Source organism: Xenia sp. Carnegie-2017, unplaced genomic scaffold (assembly GCF_021976095.1).
Source record: "Xenia sp. Carnegie-2017 unplaced genomic scaffold, XeniaSp_v1 HiC_scaffold_2, whole genome shotgun sequence".
Taxonomy (NCBI): domain Eukaryota; kingdom Metazoa; phylum Cnidaria; class Anthozoa; order Malacalcyonacea; family Xeniidae; genus Xenia; species Xenia sp. Carnegie-2017.
The window spans coordinates 2,569,775-2,593,616 of NW_025813482.1; the positions used below are offsets into that span (position 1 = coordinate 2,569,775).

At 35.0% G+C, this 23,842-nt stretch overlaps 1 long non-coding RNA gene and 1 pseudogene across 2 annotated transcripts; both read left to right on the forward strand.

The window, feature by feature from the left end:
• Positions 1-10,001: 10,001 nt before the first annotated feature.
• Positions 10,002-10,672, forward strand: LOC124440452 (annotated as a pseudogene).
• Positions 10,673-17,661: 6,989 nt separating this feature from the next.
• Positions 17,662-21,949, forward strand: LOC124439785. Of its 2 annotated transcripts, none has more exons than XR_006946463.1 (6): positions 17,662-17,764; positions 18,357-18,519; positions 19,593-19,637; positions 19,754-19,857; positions 20,195-20,296; positions 21,739-21,949. It is a non-coding gene; the product is annotated as an uncharacterized LOC124439785 (long non-coding RNA). The 2 variants fall into 2 exon arrangements; XR_006946464.1 differs by lacking the exon at positions 21,739-21,949 and adding an exon at positions 20,608-21,673.
• The last annotated feature ends 1,893 nt before the right edge of the window (positions 21,950-23,842 follow it).

Consider the following 23,842-nt stretch of genomic DNA (forward strand, 5'->3'; position numbering starts at 1 on the left):
CTAATACAAAGTAAACTCGACTTTAGACCAATCAATGCTAGCATTTCATTGTCTAGACTCTTTTCTCTTGTTTTCTAGAAAACTTGCTGGAAAAACAATTTTTATTAGTGGAGCAAGTCGTGGTATTGGTAAAGCTATAGCTTTAAAGGCAGCACAGGATTGAGCAAATATTGTCATTGCTGCTAAAACAGCTGAGCCGCATCCAAAGCTCCCAGGAACAATTTACACAGCTGCTGAAGAAGGTCAGTTTTTGATGTCTGTTTTGATGTACACAGTCAGCAATGTTAGATGTTTAATTCTTGCAAAAGAAATTTGTTTCAATAAAAAGATTTTCTTGTAGATATGCATATTGTAAAGAATTATGTATCACTTTGAATAAGGAATTTCCAGATATTTATAGGATAGTGAGGGAAATTTTATTACCGTTTGCATAGAGTGCTAAATATTTTTCCTTTTAATAGTATTTGCCTAAAAGGATTCTTTTCTTTTAATGAAGATATTGTTTACAATGACATAATCTAGTAATTTGCTATCTTAAAATGTTACTCTACAGTCTACCAACATTCTGGTTTACAAAACAGCTGAAATTTTCAACTCAAGTTTCCTTTTCTACAGTTTTGACTGCACACATTTTGGAAGTTCTTTACAGGAAATCTGTTTGTTAATGTCTCCATGTTCTTATACATACAGCACCCAAATACGAATACTACAAAATAACTCGCCATGTTTTATTTAGATGTTTCATGTATGTTTTTACTACTTCCGTTTCCTGCAAACCAACTTTCAAAGATCTTTTTACCAATTTTCATAACCATTGGTTATATAGTCTAAAGATGAATAATGATGTTAAGCGACTCGCGTGATCAATTGTTTGATGTAAATCGTTAAAATGTGCCTATTAGTTCAACATTTGTAGCTATTGCTCAAAGGGGAGTTAAAAAAGTAATTCTAACCAAAATTCTGAGAAAGTACAAACGGCTATATTAGTTAAGGAATTGGGTCTAGAATAAGGAATTGTATCTCTAAACATAATGGCGAGAGTCTCTGTGTATCTTATGTATGTATTTAGTAATGTTTATTTTTTCTCAGATACGACCTAATGAATGGTGTCAAAACCAGAGGAACATTTTATGGTAAAATCTTTGTTCTATTAAGTACCCAAATAGCCTAACCTATCCTACTTGGAATTGCTGACTACGTATGGTGTTTTATTCATCTCATTTCTTTACGATGTTTAATTTATGTAGCTCTCAAGCGTGTATTCCATATCTGAAAGTTGGCCAAGAACCCTCATATTTTAAACATCAGTCCGCCATTAAACATGAAACCTCTTTGGTTTAAAGGACACGTAGGTAGGCCATCGTATTTCATTTCAAGTAGGTCCACGTACTTAGCTGTTGAGTCCGAAGGCCCTCTTACACGTATGTGCCGTACATATGTAGCTATAAGGTAGTCAACCAGTTCTGTTTTCCAGCTTTTTCAGTTTGTTCAAAACACTTTTATTCACATATATTCTGTATTTTAGTGGACATTAATTGAATCAAAAGTATTAACAATGCAGTTTTAAAATTAGTGGTGCTCATATTTATGTACTTAGCTACGTGCCCTGCGAACTATTCGAGAAAAGTCAGTCACTTTTGCCAGTGAATTAAAACCGATTTTTATGTTCTGGTATTTTGATAGCATACACGATCGCTAAATATGGTATGTCCATGTGTGTTCTTGGTATGGCTGAAGAATTTAAAGATGATGGTGTAGCAGTGAACGCTCTTTGGCCAAAACAGGTCAGTTACGTGTTACAGTGTCATATAGCTAGGGGTTCATCTTAACATTGTGCTACAGGGGGTATGGCATGCATCATATAGTAGCGATCTAAATATTTTTTTTTATTTTTCTGTCACTTGAACGACTTTATAATCTTTTTATGGGCTTATTTGGTTGAGTTATTTTATGTATTTCTGTATGTAAACATATACGTGTGCTTACTGTGCTTCCCATTCGTGCATTTTAACATTAGTTTCCTCATCCATAGACAACTGCCCTAGAGGCTTACTTTGTGTTTCCTCATCTTTATATAAACGCCCTTCCTCATACTCACAGGACTTTGACAACAATGTTGTATCGTAGGACAGCAGCAATGGAGATGCTTGCTGGTGGAGATGTCTTAACAATGTCGTAAGACAGACATCATGAGTGATGCGGCTTATGTTTACTAACTAGAGACAGTAAATCAAGGACTGGTGAATTTCTTATTGATGAGGATGTTTTGAATTGCTGTATGCCATCATCACTGTTTACAAATCTCCACGGACCACCATATGAAGCATGTACACAATGCGTACCTATTTTGAATTGCTGTATGCCACCATCACTGTTTACAAATCTCCACCGAACACATATGAAGCATGTACACAATGCGTACCTATTTTGAATTGCTGTATGCCACCATCACTGTTTACAAATCTCCACCGACCACTATATGAAGCATGTACACAATGCGTACCTATTTTGAATTGCTGTATGCCACCATCACTGCTTACAAATCTCCACTGAGCACCATATAAAGCATGTACACAATGCGTACCTATTTTGAATTGCTGTATGCCACCATCACTGCTACAAATCTCCACGGATCACCATATGAAGCAAAAGTTGTTTGCTCAATTGGCGTTTAGTCAGTAAGAAAACAGCCTGGAAAACTGTTGCCTCGTTTAAATGTTTTCTTGCAGCTGTTTTTTCATATCTTTTACGACCGATCATCCCATTACCTTATTTTTAAGATTGAAATGATATTACTCAGAGTTATTTTAGATATTTAAATTTTCCCATTATAGGACCATTTTAAAATTTTAGAAGATAAAAGGATTACAGTATGAAAGACATGCATTACTTATATTGTCTTGCAATTTAGGGTATGCAGTATGGAGCTATAAAATTTGACAGTAAAACATGAAAATCCAGCACTCACCTTAAATTTTTGAATGAAAAAACTTGATTGCCCTTCATTGACCTTTTATAAGAGAGCATACTTTTGATAGTGTAATTACATATAAGTGCACCTCTACATAATAAATAAATTAAACTCTGGACTCACTTTACTGTAAAACTTGGTGCTGTATGTATATCTAATAACATTACTTATTGCTCTTATTGGTTAGATAACGCACTCGACTAGTACTGGCAGCCATCATGCCAATTGACAACTTACATCCAACATCAATCTACATTGATTACTGGGGAATAAGACCAAGTAATACAAAACACGCATCCTGCGAAGGGTTAAGAAGCCACATGCATTGTTCAAACTGCAGAAAGAAGAAAGTCACCTAAAGAACAGCATCCCAATAAATATTTTCAGTAGTTACTGACAGAAACATTTGCTTTAAAGGCTTTCATAAATACGAGTTCACCTTTTGATGTTCATTGCATCAACAAAATTGTTAGGTGAAACGCCAGATCCCAACCTTTGGCATAAAGAACTAATGGAAAATCGCTCCCAAATATTCAAAATGATAAATTAAACTGCGAGGGAGGGCTCTTCAGGTAATCCTTTCTGTCACCCGTCTTATAAAATTAATTACCTTTCCCTGTCAGCTGGAGACAAGATTCAGGAGCAAATTGTCTAGTTACTTCTTTCCTTTTTCATTTGTGAGTCGATATCTGAAACAGGTACTTACAAAATATTTACGAATATTGGTTTAAATAATTCCAGTATGTAAAATGCAAGTTTGGTGACCTTTCCTCTTAGAACTGAGCCTTGCAACACCGTGACTACTTTCACATTTTTCTACTTTTAATAAGACGACAGTAAGGTAACTCACAAGTCAATAGCCAATTAGCAGGAGACTTGTATCCGTCAATCGTACTCAACAGCTGTTGTTTAAAATTTAAAACTTGCTTTGCTCTGCATGTAAAAAGAGTAATTTAATGTCAGCTCAGCGAAGACGAACCAGCTGGTGTTTTTTTTAAGAGAAATTGATTACATTTGAACAAATCTTGTGTCTGTAAGAGTCAATAAAACTTTGAATGTACATCGTTTGGCTATAATCAATGACTTACAAAATTAAGAAAATCTCAACTCAAGACCATGTAGTATGCACTACTACCAAAATATTTGGACATATGGAATATTGAAATCATCATTGACTCCACAATCTTTCATGAGAATGACAAGGCGTTATCACTTAAAAGCTTATGCCCCCATAGTCATTTGCTTATTCTATAATGACCAAAAGATAACAAAAATATGTAGCAAGATAGACATTTTTTAACAGATGATATTGATCTGCGCATGCGCAGCAGCTACTCTTAAAAACTGTGGCTTATTTCTCACACACTGACACACATAAAATTACTGTCGCATCTTTTTGTCAATGCTAACACCAAACTTTTTAGTTTATTTTTTCCAGTATACTAAGATGAAATTGACATTAAGTTTAAGTCAAATTCGATGATCATCGATTCTTTATTATAAAAAAAACAATAAATCTCGTGAACTGATTGATCTAGCTTGTTTTATATTAGCCTCAGTGTATCAAACAAATCACTATCAATCAATCTCAACATTCGATCTTTAGTTCTCCCAAAGGTATCCATGATTTTCATAAGCCTGTGAAAACTTGGTTACATGTTTTATTTTTTTATGAAATATTTACAGAATGTGAAATTATACGTAAACCATGCAATGTTCTTATCTTCTTGTTAACTCTTTATATTTATAATTAAGTACTAAAATGACATCAATTTATTAGCAGGGTTGGGGTAATTAGATGGCGTAGCTACTACAAGGTCTATCAAAAACTGAACAGTTTGGAAAACGTCACTAAAGTCATCTGCTTGCAAGATCTGCAAAAACATTTGTTAGAAATAGTTGGACCAATGGTCTATCTGACAGTGAAATTATCGCCAACAATGACAATTTTCAAAATGAGAATTGTGTTACCTTCTAAAATTTTAAAATAGCTTGCGCACGAAAATGAGACATTTAAAAGCAATTACAACACACAGATTCAAAATATGGCTCGTTGTTCAAAAGTGCTGAATATATAATATTTTTTTTGAATGCTGCTTCATACTCCTCATGAATTATGCATAATTTTGAGCTAAAGATAATACAAATAGTGAAATATGAATAATTAATAAAGATTTGCTTAGCGTTCTTTTATGTTTTGGACAAATTTTGCAAAACTTTTTCGGCTTGAACAATATGTGCCATATTTTAACCATATGAGTTCAAATTACTTTTTAACTAAGTTATTTTTGTGCGCAATCTATTTCAAATATGCTTCTCGGTAACACAATTCTCATTCTTAAAATTGTTACTATTTACAAACATTTTACTGTCAGATGATTCATTAGAAGTTTAACAATCTATTCCATCAATGGATTTTGCAAATCCTACAAGCTGACAGCATAAGCAACGTTTTCTTATCCATTAAATTTTTTCATAAACCGTGTAGTCCACTGCTATAGACGTAATACGTATGATACTATGTTAATTTTTCTTTGTTCACGTACTATGAAAAGAATAAATTTCTAACAAAATGAATAATAATAATGTCTTCAAATTCAGATTTCGAGACTAAAATTTGCCAGCAGGCTACGCTACTGAGTATTTATCGCCAACTATATCCTCACCTTAAAGCAAATAACCAATTGCTTCTTGCAAATGTTTATCAGTAAATATAAATTACCTCACATGCAGAGGCGTAACTAGAACGTTTGGAGGGTGTATATTCATATATTACGTCGTCCCATACTAATTTCTTTTGAAAGTATTTTGAATCAAAAGAAATCAGTAGGGCACAACTGAATATATGAATATACACCCTCAATTAAAGTTCTAGTTTCGTCTCTGCTCACATGAACTTTGTACTCTTTATTAAATGAATAGACAACCATCGACATTCAACGATCTTTAATATACAGCATAAACAAAATATAGCATACACATTACAAGGAACAAAGTGATCATAACCTTCGCTAAAGTTAAAAAAATAGCGACGTTGCATGATTAATATGTTGATGCACATTGTAACATTACAGTTCTCCAGCTGTTTGTGTGAATGCAATCTATTAAAAGAACAGAAAAGAAGAACTGAAGGAAGTTTCAAACAGACAAAAGACCGAGCCAATCAAAGGAAAAGGAGACGCTTGACAAATCAAACTTAATGCATTAATATGGCTACACAATGCCCAACGCAGAATTATAAATGAAGGGTGTTTCAATGGATAGTTCTTGTTTTAACTAAAAAAAATGTGGAGCTGAAGGAAAGCAATTTCACTCATTTGTCTCTGAATAAATTTGATGGAAGCCATCGATTGGATGAAATATGAAAACAAAGCATATGATTGGATGAAACTGACTAAAATGATCACAGACTGCATTGCAAGAGTTTACTTGTAACTGCAATAGCTGACAGAGAGGATAAGTTTCGTCCTATAAAATAACGTAAAATAATGTACATCGCTACTCTCCAGATTATCTTACTTTTTCTAATAAAAGTCATCTACTGCAATTATAATGATGACAAAAATGCCATGTTGAAGTTAAAAGACAAAGCAAAAGAAAGGTTTGTGGTAATCACTTGTATTATCATTTGATATTTTAGATACGATATGTTGTGTTGAAACTTGGCATATTTTATGATTACTGATCATATTTAGGTTGCATTAAAGTAACCTATAAAAGAAGTACTAAAAATCGTAACCAGTTGAAAAAAATTTTCCCTACTCATACTAGCTCACACATACACGTACACTAGTACGCACTCATTAAATAGGGATTTGCATGATTTTTTTTTTAACTCTTTTTGACTTATTAGATTGCAATAGCCACATATTAAAGTAATATAATAATAGTCATGTCTTTGACAAGTGCTGTTTTGCATTTCAAAAGTAAAATTACAAAAATATTTACAATGATAGGCTATAAAACATGGGCGGAAAATTTGATCCTGCTTATTCAAATAAACGGTTCTCGGATTTGTAACAAAAAGAGCGTCATTTTGCATTGAAGTTTGATAAAGCTAATTCTTTAATCAATACATACAGTAATATATTCATATAGTTTGCTGCTGTCATGTGGGTTTGCGTGTCATTTGCTCAATTATTGAGTTTGAGTAATTGATTTCACAAGCCTTGGTAGCTGAAGATTAGAGAAACTTGAAATGATTCAGACAGATTTAACTAAGAGAGTATTTATCATCTAGCAAATTTACTTGGGCATTTTCTCAACATTCGGACTTTGCATAGGATACACAAAATTACTTCGTATGGCGCTTAATTAAAGATTTATGAGTTTTTTATTTCAAATTTGTACTCCTTTCCATATTTTAAATCGTTTCACGTTTCACTGAATTTAGGCTAGCTGCGAATTATCGCTTTATAGTTACGACTTTAACTGTTTGTTAAGTATTTTAAGAGACAGAATGGCAAAGTAACAAGTTGTCGAGGACTTCCAGGAGGCTATACAACAGGCAGAGATGGTGAGTTATACAACATTCTTTACTTTGAAGTTGTGAAATATTTTAAGAAAATGTTTACTACCACAACGTAGCTCTATTACTACTGAATCTAATTTTTCTAAAATAATCTTACAATTTAGGACGTGATGGCAGAGATGCTTCATTGCGTGGTGAGTTCTTTTTAACAAAGGTTATTTTCGTTTTATCTGTAGTGCATGTCTGGTTAAATGTATTTCCTGGAAACTACGTTAAATCTTTTATTAACTCTTATACCCCTCTTAGCTAAATAAACTATTTGATCGATTTGACAAAATAGCTAATAAACTCGTACAAATAAATTACTACCTTTTTGGCTGCGTGCCATTTACGAGTCCAGATCCTGATTTTATGGATTCTAAATACTTAGATGTTTAATTTAAATGGAACGTAAAAAATCTATTAGAGATTTTTATAGCAGGCTCTTTTCTGAAATGGTCAGAACTTTATACATTCATTTTACTTTTGTCGTGTTTTTTTTGTGATAGCAGATTGTGATGAAGAAATGGATGAGTTATTTAAGCCTTGGTGCTTTTTTATTCGCGAAATATTTTTAATGAGTTATTAGTTTTATTATTAACGCTTTAGTATATACGCGTTAATGTTATATTCGCCAAAGCATAATGTCATCGCTAAAGTGCGATAGTTATTCTGACTGGTTTGATATTCATTGTGACTAAATGTATAGATTTACATAACTTGTAATATCTTAAATTGCCTTTGATCTTGGTTTTGGAAAAAGTTGCACCCTTTTGAGAAATTTTTAGAGGGCCAAATAATAAACGCAATGCAAAGAAATTGATTACACCAACAATGCATCGAAATAAACAAACATGAGGTTTCAAACTTGCATTTCACATTACCTATGAACCACTATGAACGTATGACATAGCACAATAATCATATTTATACATAACACAATAATCTCTTTACACTTGCATTTGCTCATCACAAAAAAAATAAATGATATAAGAAAATCATAAATATTGTTATGAAATTATGAAAAATTTGACGCTTTCAAAAGTTGATAACATTGTTAAACAGTCTCTAAGCGTTATAAATAAACAAAATCAATCGCTTATTGCTATTGCTAATTGGGGAGGGCTCTTATTCATATATGCATGATATGCTGAATTAATATCTTTTGAAATGTACGGATTTATAACATGTATATATGAATAAGAGGCCCTTAATTAGCGATAGCAATACATCCCTAATTTTGCTGTGAGAAAAGTTCAGAAAACATATTAAAATGCCAGAAGCAAACGTTTTTTGAGCTAACAAAGACATGTAATATAATATAGCATCCATTATCCATATAGGCTTACATAGTTAAATAGCTAATGGGACATAGAATTTATATTGGAAGCTTTTATAAGATTAAAGTGTTCCATACTTAAAATGTGATCATTTACAATGGTTAAACCTGTAATGAAACTTTTGATATTAGATATTTTTATTCAGTTTTAACTGCATCATGTTAGAGTGATCTGTTGATTTTAAAAAATGAGTACACCTTCAAAAAGTGGTATTCATTCATATATCATAAACGTTCAAGTAAGAAGTCAATTTTAAGTGTCCTTGTAAGGGAACCCCACGATCTACAAATTGTGGTTGTCTGGACACCAATGGGTTCCTATAAGCCCCTAATTTCTAAAAGTCGTTTTTTCACTGTGTCTAACGGACATTTGAAAACTACTCCTGTCTAGGCTTCATATAGTCAAAGGTGCTAATATTAAAGTTAAATATTATAAGGTCCTCGTGGTAAGCAGGAAAACCAGGTCCAGCTGGTCCACCAGGACCTAAAAGTAAACCACGTCAACCGGTGGAGTGGTCTATACCAGATGGGGAAGAAAACATTGTCCTAAAACAACGAAAACTGTTGAGATTTATTCTGGTAAGAAAATCTACGTAATTGCGATTCATGATTTAGCTACAACCAGTATAGGTTTAACAAGTAAAATAAGCATGTATGAGCGATAAAACTTCTGTTTCCTATTTTGAGTATTTTTAATGGTTTCAAATACAAAGAAATCGGCTTTCTATTTATTTTAAGATGAAGTCTTTCCCTCATGCTTGCATCAACTCACAATCAAACAACAGACTTCTTGACTTCAAATTGCATGTCATAACTTCTTTATCACTTGTTTTTTTGCCAGACTTGCTAATGTTGACAATTCATCCGACCAATCATCAAACTTTTTTACAGCGGCTCCCCTCGTCCCTTACGCCTGTGTCAAATGCTTTGATGAATGTCGTTGTTTAATCTTGTTAACGCTCTTGATTTTGTTTATTTTACTCGTGTGTGAATCAGGCATAAGAATTTCATTAAATATGCTCATTAGAATTTTTATGTGCTCAGAACGTAAACTGGACTGTCATATTTTTTTAAATGTAAATGTTCGACGCAATATACGCGAATCGACATTTGTATCATAACCTATGTTCTTGTAAAACCAAGTAGTCGTATTCATTAGTTGCAGTTCTAAAGCATCTTTTATGAAAAACAGGAGCAATCGGGGATCGTATTATTCACACAGTGGGAGTGGATCAAATTATCTCAGTTTACCATTGAATCCAATATACGAGAAATACGCTGCTGGTGCTCAGAGTAAAGCAATCATTTATGGTACTGAATACGAGATTACTTCTGCTGAGAAACATATATTTCCAAATCCAAACTTACACGACCGAGATGCTCCATGTGCTGTATGTCATGCTAAGTCACGTGGTAGTCACATGATGATTCCAGCGCAATATCTGCCCTTCAGGGTGGACTATGGAATACAAAGGTTATTTAATGGCTGAACATTATACTCACAAGCGATCTGAGTACATTTGTGTTGATGGCAAGCCAGAAGCAATATTGGATCTCATGCAAATAAAATGGAGCATTATTGTATTTTGTTGAAGGCCATTGTGGTTCTTTACCATGTCCACCATATATTCATGGAAAGGAACTGACCTGTGTAGTCTGTACTCAGTGATTTATTAGGTTTTAATGCACATATGTACGTATTTTCCATTATCTGTAGCAACACTAATAAAACATAATTTTAATTTATTTAATAGTAACACATCTGTGACGTCACCATTATTTTCCTTTAAATATCCTTACATGCACTTAAGTTCAATGATAAAATACAAGAAGAAATGTTGATCACCAACAATTTATGACTTGTTTCTTTTATGTAGTAAACGTAAGTTCTGAACGTTTTGCAATGATGACGTCTGTCCATAATTCAGTCTTTATCTCATTGCACTCATGGTAAAGGCAAAGAGCACAATTGTCTGGTATTTTCTGTAACCTCTTTTTACGAATGTCACTTGCGATTGGTTATGCAGAAGTTTACTTTTCAGTATTTGGTTGGCCTGTTCGAGAAGAAAGCTTGGTAGGCCTTTTTTCTTCAGATTTTAGGGAAAATATTTTAAACAAGAATTATTTAAAGAAATGCGACGAGGACAAAATACCAATTTTCCAAAAAAAGCCGCAACTAAAGGAGAAGTAGTCAGCGTGTTCTTTTTATAGTTTGAAGAATTTTGTTAACTTATCTTCCAGTCCTGTCCTTTAAGCTGTTTTCAAAGGCAACAGATCGAAATTTGATGGATTCGAAAACCAAAGTGTGTAGAAATGGCAAAACTATACAACTTGTCGTTTTTCCCAAAATTTAGAAAATAACATACAGTAGAAATGGTGATGGAAAGCAAAATATCGCCACTTAATTAAGCAATCCTTACATTACTTCCAATTGCAGTCATGCATTTAAATTTCAGTGTGCTAAAATCGGAAATAAACAGGCGCAGAAAGCTGCACAGACCGCACATGCAATTTCTCTTGGAAGTAAGGGTCTGCGCACAACTTTAAATTTGGAGACTTTACTTTAATCTTTTTCTTATCTTCTATAAAACGTTGCGGTTAAAAGTACTTTGAAGTTTGTGCCATGGTAGCTACATTAATAAAGTTATTGGATAACCTTGCCTTTTTTAGGGCAAATTCAAAATGTTAATAAGATTTATCTACGTATTTTTTATGACAAATTTATTGTAAAAAGCCCCTCGGCTACTTCGCCTCCACTTATTCTATCATGGTAAGTAGTATTACCTCAATTGATTTTTCTATACCTACACTTTTCAATAAACCAGTGAATTTCGCTTGCATATTCTTAAGAAAATTACCGTTATCATGTTTTGTTGGTGTGACGGCCTGCATAGCAAATGTTGGTTTAACATCACCAGTTCTAGAGACGATTATCTTCCAAACAATGTTTATAAGAAAATTTGGATGCTGCTTGTTGCAAGCTGTCATGACGTCATCATCTTGTAAAGGTACATACGTCACTAATTCTGGGTATTTACTACGAAAATGGTTAAATGTTTTCAATCTGTCTTTTTTCCATTTTCCATAACATTGCAATGTTACAAAAAACTGCTGTAATTGTTTTTCTTCTTGCACATATTCCAAAAAATGTTTAAAACATGAAGATACTTCTTCATTTTTCAAACCGACTTCCAGATAAATAATTCTGAGGGTTTCATAAGCATCTCCTGTTTTGCTGCAATGAAACAAAAAGCAGATTTTGTATAAAAAGTAAAATTAAAAAAGGTACGCATAGCGTACACATGGGTAACCTGAATTGATGAATAGATGGCAATGTCGTGAAATGAATTGATGAAAACGGTCTAAATATTATACGTTGTTTTCGCTACTTTCTGAGTATCTTTATGGAATAGAAGTAGATTGCCAACGATTCAGTTGTGATTGCAATTAACTCTTATTTAATCTTGAATGTAAAGCTTCTCTAAAAGCAAGTATTTCATTTTATTCATTAGCCAACAGCATGACTCTTATATAGCTATAATGTCTTTAAATTTCATTGTCGTTCAACTTTTTTTAAAAATCCACAATGATTGTGACATTATTTGTAATTATAGAAACTTGAAAGAAAATCCTCCTTTGATTAACTTTTCTTTAAACTATAAACTCATTAAAACAGAGGGACATGGTTGAGGATTGCACGCACAAAAGAGACAATTTTCATTTGTCGAAAATGACCAAGCTCCAAGCTAAGGTATTTCAAACCTAGAAGTCAAATTATCTCGACAACATAATTTGTGATTATCACTTTACAGTCAAACCGGATGTTCTGCTCAATTGAAGTAAAGCAATCGCTATTGAAATATTGAAAGGCAATTTACGGCGAAAGTTCCTTCGAAAGTTCAACAAAGTTTGCACATCCCTTTAGCAAATACTGAGATAGTTTGTATACTATACCATAGGTATGGTAAAAAGTCAGGTACTTGACAAACAAGACCAGTTACGTGATAAAAAATGGAGACACAAGTCAGTTGACAAACTTTATAGATACCAATTACATTCATTGTTGTGATATAATCTCAGACCAGAGTAAACAACTCAGTTGTATATTAACATGGAAGTCAGATGATCTTTTGAGACTAAATTATCAGTCTTGCATTTGTTTGCATAAACAAATTAGAAACTATCAACTGCCATAAATGACCTCTAAACAAAAAAAAACCCATAAACAACATTTAAACAAACAAGCATTGTATAAAAAACTTCAATTGTGAATTTGATTTATCATCAATTAATTTGAACGGTAATATTAGGCAACCTTTACGGTTACAAAAAATTGCTAATCAATTTAGTTTGGTCACCTTGAAAAAAATGAAATTTGCTTCCTAGTTACAAATCAATTTTAACACTTTTTCAACTAAACCAAATTTCATAATTTTTATAAATTCATATTACTTCATACAGTTGATACAGTAATTTTTTCAGTAATAATCAATATATTTTTCCAATACACCACAGCATCCTGAGTATATCCCAAACAATGTAAATTGTTCTAATAAGCAACGGTAATGAGAATAATTGTGAAATTCTCATGCAAACAAAAGAACAACTAAACAAGAATATTGTAATTGCCTCACTTGAATGGAATGAAGTTTTACAAAGTTGTTCAATTTACTTAACAGCAGCACCAGATTTATAAGCAATTGCTAAGATAAACGTTAGAATTGCGCCAACGTATCCTCTGCGTGTCGTAAAAGACGACTAAAAGGGGTTGGTGTAAGGAAGGGCATCCTACCGTAAACTTTTAATTCCAACAAAATTCATGAACTTTGGAAAAGAAGAAATGGCCCCAGCCCCGGCAGCTCTTCAGTGGGCAGGGGGTGCGAAGAATCTCCAGATCGAATGTTGGGGAAGTGTCACCCTTCGGGTAGGCAACAGTGAACGTTGGGACAATGAAGGGAAGGAGTGCAGAAGTTGGCGCAGCGTTGAAGAGAAGGAAAGCGATGCGTGGGTTTCAGGAGGTGGTTTAAAGGTGAAGGTACGAGAGTCATAAAGGGTAGATAATGGAGCAAGATTTTATGGTTTTGGAAGGGAAACGGGGTGGCACGAATGGTGTTGGCTTTAAGCGATGAGAGGATTGGGCGAAGTCGGTTGTAGCAGTGAAGAGAGTTTCGGACAGAGTCCTGAGAGTTGATGTAGTTATTGAGGCCGAAGTTGTGAGTTTCGTTGTGGTGGTGTGCTCCGCAGGTTGGACGAAGCGCGGAGGAGAAGGAAAAGTTCACGACAGCGTGTATGCAGAGCAGACATTAGAGGGCGATGTGTGATGCTTGGTGATTGGAACGGTCATGTGGGAAGCCTAAGAAGAGGATACTGTGCGCGTGGAGGTTTTGGAGTTGGTGATATGAATGCTGAAGGCGAGGCGATACTGGAGTTAGCAGCGAGTTGTGGGATGGTGGAATACGTGGTTTATAAGGAAGAAAGCAAGCGTGACGTATGAATCTAGTGACAGTAGGACGGTGGTGGATTATATACTGGTGAATGAAGAAGAGAAAAACGGAAGGATGCAAAAGTGATTGCAGGAGAAGAATGTGACCAGCACAAGCTGCTGGTCATGGACTGGAGAATCAGAAGGTGAAGAGGAGAAAGGTTGAGGGTAAAGGCAAGCTATGGAAGTTACGATCGAATGAAGGGAAGCAGTGTTCCGTGACGAAATTGCAACATTGGAATGTTGAGGGTGAGACGGTGGAGAACGATGGACGTGGAGAAGGGTGTTTAACGGCAGCGGAGAAGGTATGTTAGAAGTAGTAAAGAATGGTGGAATGGAAGTGGTGGATGCGAAGAAGCATTTAAAGGTGGAGAAAGTGGACTGCAAAGGATCTGACCGGGAAACGGAAAGGAGGTGGCTAAAGCGAAATAGCTTTAAATGCAGGAGAATGGACGAAAAGCGTTGTTTAGAACGGCTAGAAGGAGCAAGAAGGAGGAACGATATTTGGTGCCCGGCGTGCAGAACCACGATGGGGAGTTGAAGGGTTATTGGAAGACAAGAAGTGTGGAGGGCGTACTGTGACCGTTTGATGAATGTAGAGAATGAGTGGAATGAGAAGTTGAAGCGGATGAAGTTTTGGGGCCGTGGGAAACAGTGACTGTTGATGAGGTGGCGGCGGCTTCGCAAGATGAAGAAAGGAAAGGCGACAGGACCGAGGAAGTGGGTAGCGAAATGTTGGACAATGAGCTATGTGAGAGAGTTGTGTAATGTAGCGAACGAGGTTTTGAGGGGCTCAAAGATGCCGAGTACATGGAGAAAGAGTCTAGTGGTCCCGCTGCACAAATGGAAAGGAGCAGGACGGTATGTGGGAATTACAGGACTATTGCTGATGGAGCATGCGTTGAAGATAGTAGAGAGAGTGTTTGAAAGAAGGTTGAGGAAGTTGTTCGGATGGGGAAGAGCAGTATGGATTCATATCGGGGAGAGGAACGACGGATGCGTGTTTTGTTTGAGGCAGCTGCAGGAGAAATTTTGAGAAGGACAGAGAATTGTATATGGTGTTTGTAGATTTGGAGAAGGCGTTTGATAGAGTTCGAGAAAGGTGATCGAGTACGCGCTGCGTAAGAAAGGTGTGACAGAGAATATGGTTCGGGCAGTTATGGAGACTTATGAAGGTGTAGAGGCGGTGGTTACGGAGGAAGGTGTTAGATCTGGTGTTTTTGAGGTAAAAGTTGGTGTTCATCAAGGTTCAGTCTTGTCGCCGTTACTGTTTGCTTGTGTGATGGATGTACTGACAGAGGAAGGGAGAAGAAAAGAAGGATGCTGGTGTTTGTTGTATGCAGATGACATGTCTTGGTGGCGAGTCGAAGCAGAAAGTCATGGAATGGTACCGAGAATGGAAAACGGCAATAGCAGTCAAGGGACTGAAAGTGAATGAGGCAAAGACGAAGGGCATGAGATGCTCGAGGCAGGTGGAGGTGAAGGACAGTGATAAATGGCCATGGTGTGTGTGGGAAAAGAGTTGGAGTGAATTCGATAATGTGTGGAAATGCAGTAAGTGGGTTCATGGAAGATGTTCAGGTGTCCGTGGTGCATTGACAAGAGTAACTGATTTTGAGTGCGGGACGTGTCGAAGTGCTGGGCGAGTCGCGATTGAACGGTTTGAACTGGGTGACGTGAGTTTGAAGGTGTATCGGGTTTAAATATTCTGGGGATGTGTTAAATGATGGTGGAGGATGCGAGCAAGCGGTGAGGAACAGAGTTCAAGCAGTGTGGTGGAGTTTTAGAGTTGTCAGGAATGTTGTGCGGAAAGTCGACGTTGAAGCAGAAGGGAGAATTGTACAAGGATGGGAAGTGTTTTGGGATATGGAGTGTTGAAGGAAAGCAGGGATTGAGAAGATGGATAGGAAAGGAGAGATAGGTTGATGGAGTGTATCGAGAATTGGGTAAGGCGCCAGCGTTTGAGGTGGTTTGGGCATGTGGAAAGGAGGGAAGAAAGTGCTGAAATTCGTAGAACGTTGCATATGAATGTTGATGGAGTCCGCAAATGAGGTAGACCAAGAAGGAGATGGATGGATGCTGTGAACAGTGATATGAAGGTGATGGGTATAACGAGAGATATGGCGAGAGATAGAGACGTTTGGCATAGAAAAGTTCATGGACCGGTCAACCCCCCTGGCGGGGATTATTACTGGCCGGAATACAAATGTTGTTTGTTTGTTTGTTTGTTGCTAAGATAAATGTTTCACATCTGATTCAAATCACCTCATTTATGCCTCATTGTTCACACATACAGGTTTATAAAATAACAACAATAAAATGCCTGCAATGATGGCTGAGTTTGCAATTTGCTTGTGCAAACCCATATGAGCTCAACCACTGGAGCTGAATGAATGAAATCAACTAAAGAGAATTTACAAATCAATCATAAATACATGCTATAAGAAAAATTAAAACATTTGTTTTAAATTTATCTGTTTTGCATGATTGGTATTTTATAGAAAAAAAAAACATGTTTTTTGTGTTTGCACTTGATTATACAACCAAGGAGAAATTTGTGAGAACTCTAAAGCGGATGGAGATCACTGATCTGTTCTCAATTTCTTCTATACGTCTCCTCAGTTTGCATAAGACTGTGCAATACTGGTAAACATCTATTATTTGTTGAATAACAAACACTCATGCATAGAGAGACTTGACTCTGCTAGTCGAGCTTGTCTTTTATACTGTATTTATCTGACTGACTTTGACTATCTTGCTGAGTGACCTCTTCTACTGAGAATTTCATTTGAAATTCAATTCCACGACAAGCCCCTTGTATTTGATGTTTTCTAATACATTTAACCCCATCATCTTTCTCAACTTGGATTATTATATCATGAATATACAAGCCTGTAAACTTTTCTAGACGTTCTATATCGATATGGCCATCATCATGCAGTTTGCCATGAATATCTTTTCCATCTAACAAAGTCTTTTTGTCGTGTGGTAAGTTTTCAGTCAACTTGTCAAGAGTCTGGAGTAAATGTACAGTTGAAAACGACTGCTTGTCCTCGTTTAGCTCGGCTTCCAATTCAGATATTTCTGAGCGTAATTTATCAATTTCTGCTCGATACCATGATTCGGTGCGGTTGAAGTTTGAACACAAGTAGTCATCCCATCGATCGCGTTTCAGTTTAGTTTTACACGCAAGTGAGTGGTAGAAAGACTTGAAGACACAAATTCGTCTTCCATTTTCCATGAGAACAACAAAATCAGTGAACATTATAGTGAGTTCGCGCCAAATGGCTGAAATAAGCATGTCCCGTTTTATCCATAAGTACTGCCTGTTGCCCAAAATGTTGCGCAAAGAAAATACAGTATCATCAATAAGCACGACAACGTCAAATGGTCAAAGATCAATTTCATCGTTCAAAATTTCGAATTGAATAGTTTATATCTTTGAATCATGCTAAACACGGGGTAAGTACGAGAAGATTGCTCTAATTTTCGGCATTTCTGTCAAAGCAGAATGTTGGAAGGTTGATTGTGAAGAACAATCATTTGCTTATTTTTGAATGTCATGTCAACTGGCCTTTTTTACCTGATGAATTTCTCTATGACAAGTATTTTAGACAGTTTATTGATTTTTATTTAAATGATCGCATTAAAAATCCTTCCCGTTTTTGGTCTGAACGAAAGGCAAAGAAACCTTTATTTATGCACTCTGATGATAAAATGTAATAGTTTTTAATCATACATGTATTATTTTCTCATTGGATTTTCTATTTTTTGATCATTAATTATTCAAGACGTATCTGAGGTTTGCATAATAAACCAGTGCAAACATGAAAAATATCTTTCATTTCTATTACTAAATAATGATAATGCATAAACAAATGTTTGAATTTGCCCTCTTACATATATGTATTGATGATTGATTTGCAAATTGTCTTTCATGAATTTAATTGATTTAGCTCATATTGGTTTGCACAGGCTAATACAAAGCAAACTTGACTTTAAACCAATCAATGGTAGCATTTCATTGTCTAGACTCTTTTCTCTTGTTGTCTAGAAAACTTGCTGGAAAACAATTTTTATTAGTGGAGCAAGTCGTGGTATTGGTAAACCTATAGCTTTAAAGGCAGCACAGGATGGAGCAAATATTGTCATTGCTGCTAAAACAGCTGAGCCGCATCCAAAGCTCCCAGGAACAATTTACACAGCTGCTGAAGAAGGTCAGTTTTTGATGTCTGTTTTGATGTACGTAGTCAACAATGTTTGATGTTTAATTCTTGCAAAAGATATTGGTTTCAATCGAAAAAGATTTTTTCTTGTAGATATGCATATTATAAAGAATTATGTAGCACTCTTAGAATAAGGAATTTCCAGGTATTTATAGGATAGTGAGGGAAAATTTTATTACCGTTTTGGCGACAGAGTGCTAAATATTTTTTCCTTGTAATAGTATTTGCCTAAAAGGATTCTTTCTCTTTTGATGAAGATATTGTTTACAATGACATAATCTAGTAATTTGCTATTTTAAAATCTTACTCTACAGTCTAACAACATTCTGGTTTACAAAAACAGCTGAAATTTTCAACTCAAGTTTCCTTTTCTGCAGTTTTGACTGCACACATTTTGGAAGTTCTTTACAGAAAATCTGTTTGCTAATGTCTCCATGTTCATTTAAAAGAAGATTTGTTAATATGTATTTCCATGTTCTATCAAAAGAAAATTTGTCTATATCTTCTTGTTCTCTTGAAAAAAAAATTGTCTCCTAGATTGTCCTCATCTTTTCAAACCATTGTAGTACAAATGTTAGGTAGATGATTTTTTATTCTTTTTCAGTTCCTTGAACCTTTTACCTCACTCTCTTAAATCTTAATAACGTATTTTGACCTACACCACCCAAATACGAATACTATAAAATAACTCGCTATGTTTTATTTTGATGTTTCATGTATGTTTTTACTACTTCCGTTTCCTGCAAACCAAATTTCAAAGATCTTTTTACCAATTTTCATAACCATTGGTTATATAGTCTAAAGATGAATAATGAGGTTAAGCGACTTGTGCGATCTATTGTTTGATGTAAATCGTTAAAATGTGCCTATTAGTTCAACATTTGTAGCTATTGCTCAAAGGGGAGTTAAAAAAGTAATTCTAACCAAAATTCTGAGAAAGTACAAACGGCTATATTAGTTAAGGAATTGGGTCTAAAATAAGGAATTGTATCTCTAAACATAATGGCGAGAGTCTCGTGTGTGTATCTTATGTATGTATTTAGTAATGTTTATTTTTTTCTCAGATACGACCTAATGCACGGTGTCAAAAACAGAGGAACATTTTTATGGTAAAAATCTTTGTTCTATTAAGTACCCAAATAGCCTAACCTATCCTACTTGGAATTGCTGACTACGTATGGTGTTTTTATTCATCTCATTTCTTTACGATGTTTAATTTATGTAGCTCTCAAGCGTGTATTCCATATCTGAAATTGGCCAAGAACCCTCATATTTTAAACGTCAGTCCGCCATTAAACATGAAACCTCTTTGGTTTAAAGGACACGTAGGTAGGCCATCGTATTTCATTTCAAGTAGCTCCACGTACTTAGCTGTTGAGTCCGAAGGCCCCTCTTACACGTGTGTGCCATACATATGTAGCTATAAGGTAGTCAACCAGTTCTGTTTTCCAGCTTTTTCAGTTTGTTCAAAACACTTTTATTCACTACATATATTCTGTATTTTTTGTGGACATTAATTCAATCAAAAGTATTAACCGTGCAGTTTTTAAAATTGGTAGTGCTCATATTTATGTACTTAGCTACGTGCCCTGCGAACTATACGAGAAAAGTCAGTCACTTTTGTCAGTGAATTAAACCCGATTTTTATGTTCTGGTATGTTGATAGCATACACGATCGCCAAATATGGTATGTCCATGTGTGTTCTTGGTATGGCTGAAGAATTTAAAGATGATGGTGTAGCAGTGAACGCTCTTTGGCCAAAAACAGGTCAGTTACGTGTTACAGTGTCATATAGCTAGGGGCTAATTTTAACATTGTGCTACAGGAGGTATGGCATGCATCCTATAGTAGCGATCTAAATATTTTTTTTCATTTTTCTGTCACTTGAACGACTTTATAATCTTTTTAAGGAATTATTTGGTTGAGTTCTTTTATGTATTACTGTATGTAAACATATACGTGTGCTTACTGTGCTTCCTCATTCGTGCATTTTAACATTAGTTTCCTCATCCATAGACAACTGCCCTAGAGGCTTACTTTGTGTTTCCTCTTCTTTATATAAACGCCCTCACTCACAGGACTTGACCTATCGAGACAGCAGCAATGGAGATGCTTGCTGGTGGAGATGCTCTACAACAATGTCGTAATACAGACATCATGAGTGATGCGGCTTATGTTGTACTAACTAGAGACAGTAAATCAAGGACTGGTGAATTTCTTATTGATGAGGATGTTTTACGTGAAATGCTGTATGCCATCATCACTGTTTACAAATCTCCACGGACCACCATATGAAGCATGTACACAATGCGTACCTATTTTGAATTGCTGTTATGCGATCATCACTGTTTACAAATCTCCACGGACCACCATATGAAGCATGTACAAAATGCGTACCTATTTTGAATTGCTGTATGCCACCATTACTGTTTACAAATCTCCACCGAGCACTATATGAATCATGTACACAATGTGCACCTATTTTGAATTGCTGTATCCCACCATCACTGTTTACAGATCTCCACGGACCACTATATGAAGCATGTACACAATGCGTACCTATTTTGAATTGCTGTATGCCACCATCACTGTTTTCAAATCTCCACCGAACACCATATAAAGCATCTACACAATGCGTACCTATTTTGAATTGCTGTATACCAACATCACTGCTTACAAATCTCCACGGATCACCATATGAAGCAAAAGTTGTTTGCTCAATTGGCGTTTAGTCAGTACGAAAACAGCCTGGAAAACTGTTGCCTCGTTTAAATGTTTTCTTGCAGCTGTTTTTTCATATCTTTTACGCCCGATCATCCCATTACCTTATTTTTAAGATTGAAATGATATTACTCAGAGTTATTTTAGATATTTAAATTTTCCCATTATAGGACCATTTTAAAATTTTAGAAGATAAAAGGATTACAGTATGAAAGACATGCATTACTTATATTGTCTTACAATTTAGCGTATGCAGTATGGAGCTATAAAATTTGACATTAAAACATGAAAATCCAGCATTCACCTTAAATTTTTGAAAACTTGATTGCCCTTCATTGACCTTTTATAAGAGAGCATACTTTTGATAGTGTAATTACATATAAGTGCACCTCTACATAATAAATAAATTAAACTCTGGACTCACTTTACTGTGAAACTTAGTATTGTATGTATATCTAATAACATTACTTATTGCTCTTATTGGTTAGATAACGCACTCGACTAGTACTGGCAGCCATCATGCCAATTGACAACTTACATCCAACATCAATCTACATTGATTACTGGGGATTAAGACCAAATAATACAAAACACGCATCCTACGAAGGGTTAAGAAGCCACATGCATTGTTCAAACTGCAGAAAGAAGAAAGTCACCTAAAGAACAGCATCCCAATAAATATTTTCAGTAGTTACTGACAGAAACATTTGCTTTAAAGGCTTTCATAATTACGAGTTCACCTTTGATGTTCATTGCATTAACAAAATTGTTAGGTAAAACGCCAGATCCCAACCTTTGGCATAAAGAACTAATGGAAAATCGCTCCCCAAATATTCAAAATGATAAATTAAACTGCGAGGGAGGGCTCTTCAGGCAATTTTTTCTGTCACCCATCTTATAAAATTAATTACCTTTCCCTGTCAGCTGGAGATAAGATTCAGGAGCAAATTGTCTAGTTACTTCTTTCCCTTTTTTATTTGTGAGTCGATATCTGGAACAGGTACTTACAAAACATTTACGAATATTGGTTTAAATAATTCCAGTATGTAAAATGCAAGTTTGGTGACCTTTCCTCTTAGAACTGAGCCTTGCAACACCGTGACTACTTTCACATTTTTCTACTTTTAATAAGACGACAGTAAGGTAACTCACAAGTCAATAGCCAATTAGCAGGAGACTTGTATCCGTCAATCGTACTCAACAGCTGTTGTTTAAAATTTAAAACTTGCTTTGCTCTGCATGGAAAAAGAGTAATTTAATGTCAGCTCAGTGAAGACGAACCAGCTGGTGTTTTTTTAAGAGAAACTGATTACATTTGAACAAATCTTGTGTCTGTAAGAGTCAATAAAACTTTAAATGTACATCGTTTAGCTATAAACAATGACTTACCCAAAATTAAGAAAATCTCCAACTCAAGACCAATTACTATGCACTACTACCAAAATATTTGAACATATGGAATATTGAAATCATCATTGACTCCGCAATGTTTCATGAGAATGACAAGGCGTTATCACTTAAAAGCTTATGCCCCCATAGTCATTTGCTTATTCTATAATGGCCAAAAGATAACAAAAATATGTAGCAAGATAGACATTTTTTAACAGATGATATTGATCTGCGCATGCGCAGCAGCTACTCTTAAAAACTGTGGCTTATTTCTCACACACTGACACATAAAATTACTGTCGCATCTTTTGTCAATGCTAACACCAAACTTTTAGTTTATTTTTCCAGTATACTAAGATGAAATTGACATTAAGTTTAAGTCAAATTCGATGATCATCGATTCTTTATTATAAAAGAAAAACAATAAATTTCGTGAACTGATTGAACTAGCTCGTTTTATATTAGCCTCAGTGTATCAAACAATCAGATCACTATCAATCTCAACATTCGATCTTTAGTTCTCCCAAAGGTATCCATGATTTCATAAGCCTGTGAAAACTGGGTTACATGTTTTATTTTTTTATGAAATATTTACAGAATGTGAAATTATACTAAACCATGCAATGTCCTTATCTTCTTGTTAACTCTTTATATTTATAATTAAGTACTAAAATAACATCAATTTATTAGCAGGATTGGGGTAGTTAGAATGGCGTAGCTACTACAAGGTCTATTAAAAAACTGAACAGTTTGGAAAACGTCACTAAAGACATCTGCTTGCAAGATCTGCAAAAACATTTGTTAGAAATAGTTGGACCAATGTTCTATCTGACAGTGAAATTATCGCTAACAATGACAATTTTCAGAATGAGAATTGTGTTGCCTTCTAAAATTTTTAAAATAGCTTGCGCACGAAAATGAGACATTTAAAAAGCAATTACAACACACAGATTCAAAATATGGCTCGTTGTTCAAAAGTGCTGAATATTTAAATTTCCTTTTTTGAATGCTGCTTCATACTTTTCATGAATTATGCATAATTTTGAGCCAAAGAAAATACAAATAATGAAATATGAATAATCAATAAAGATTTGCTAAGCGTTCTTTTATGTTTTTGACAAATTTTGCAAAACTTTTTTGGCTTGGACAATATGTGCCATATTTTAACCCTATGAGTTCGAATTGCTTCTTAACTAAGTTATT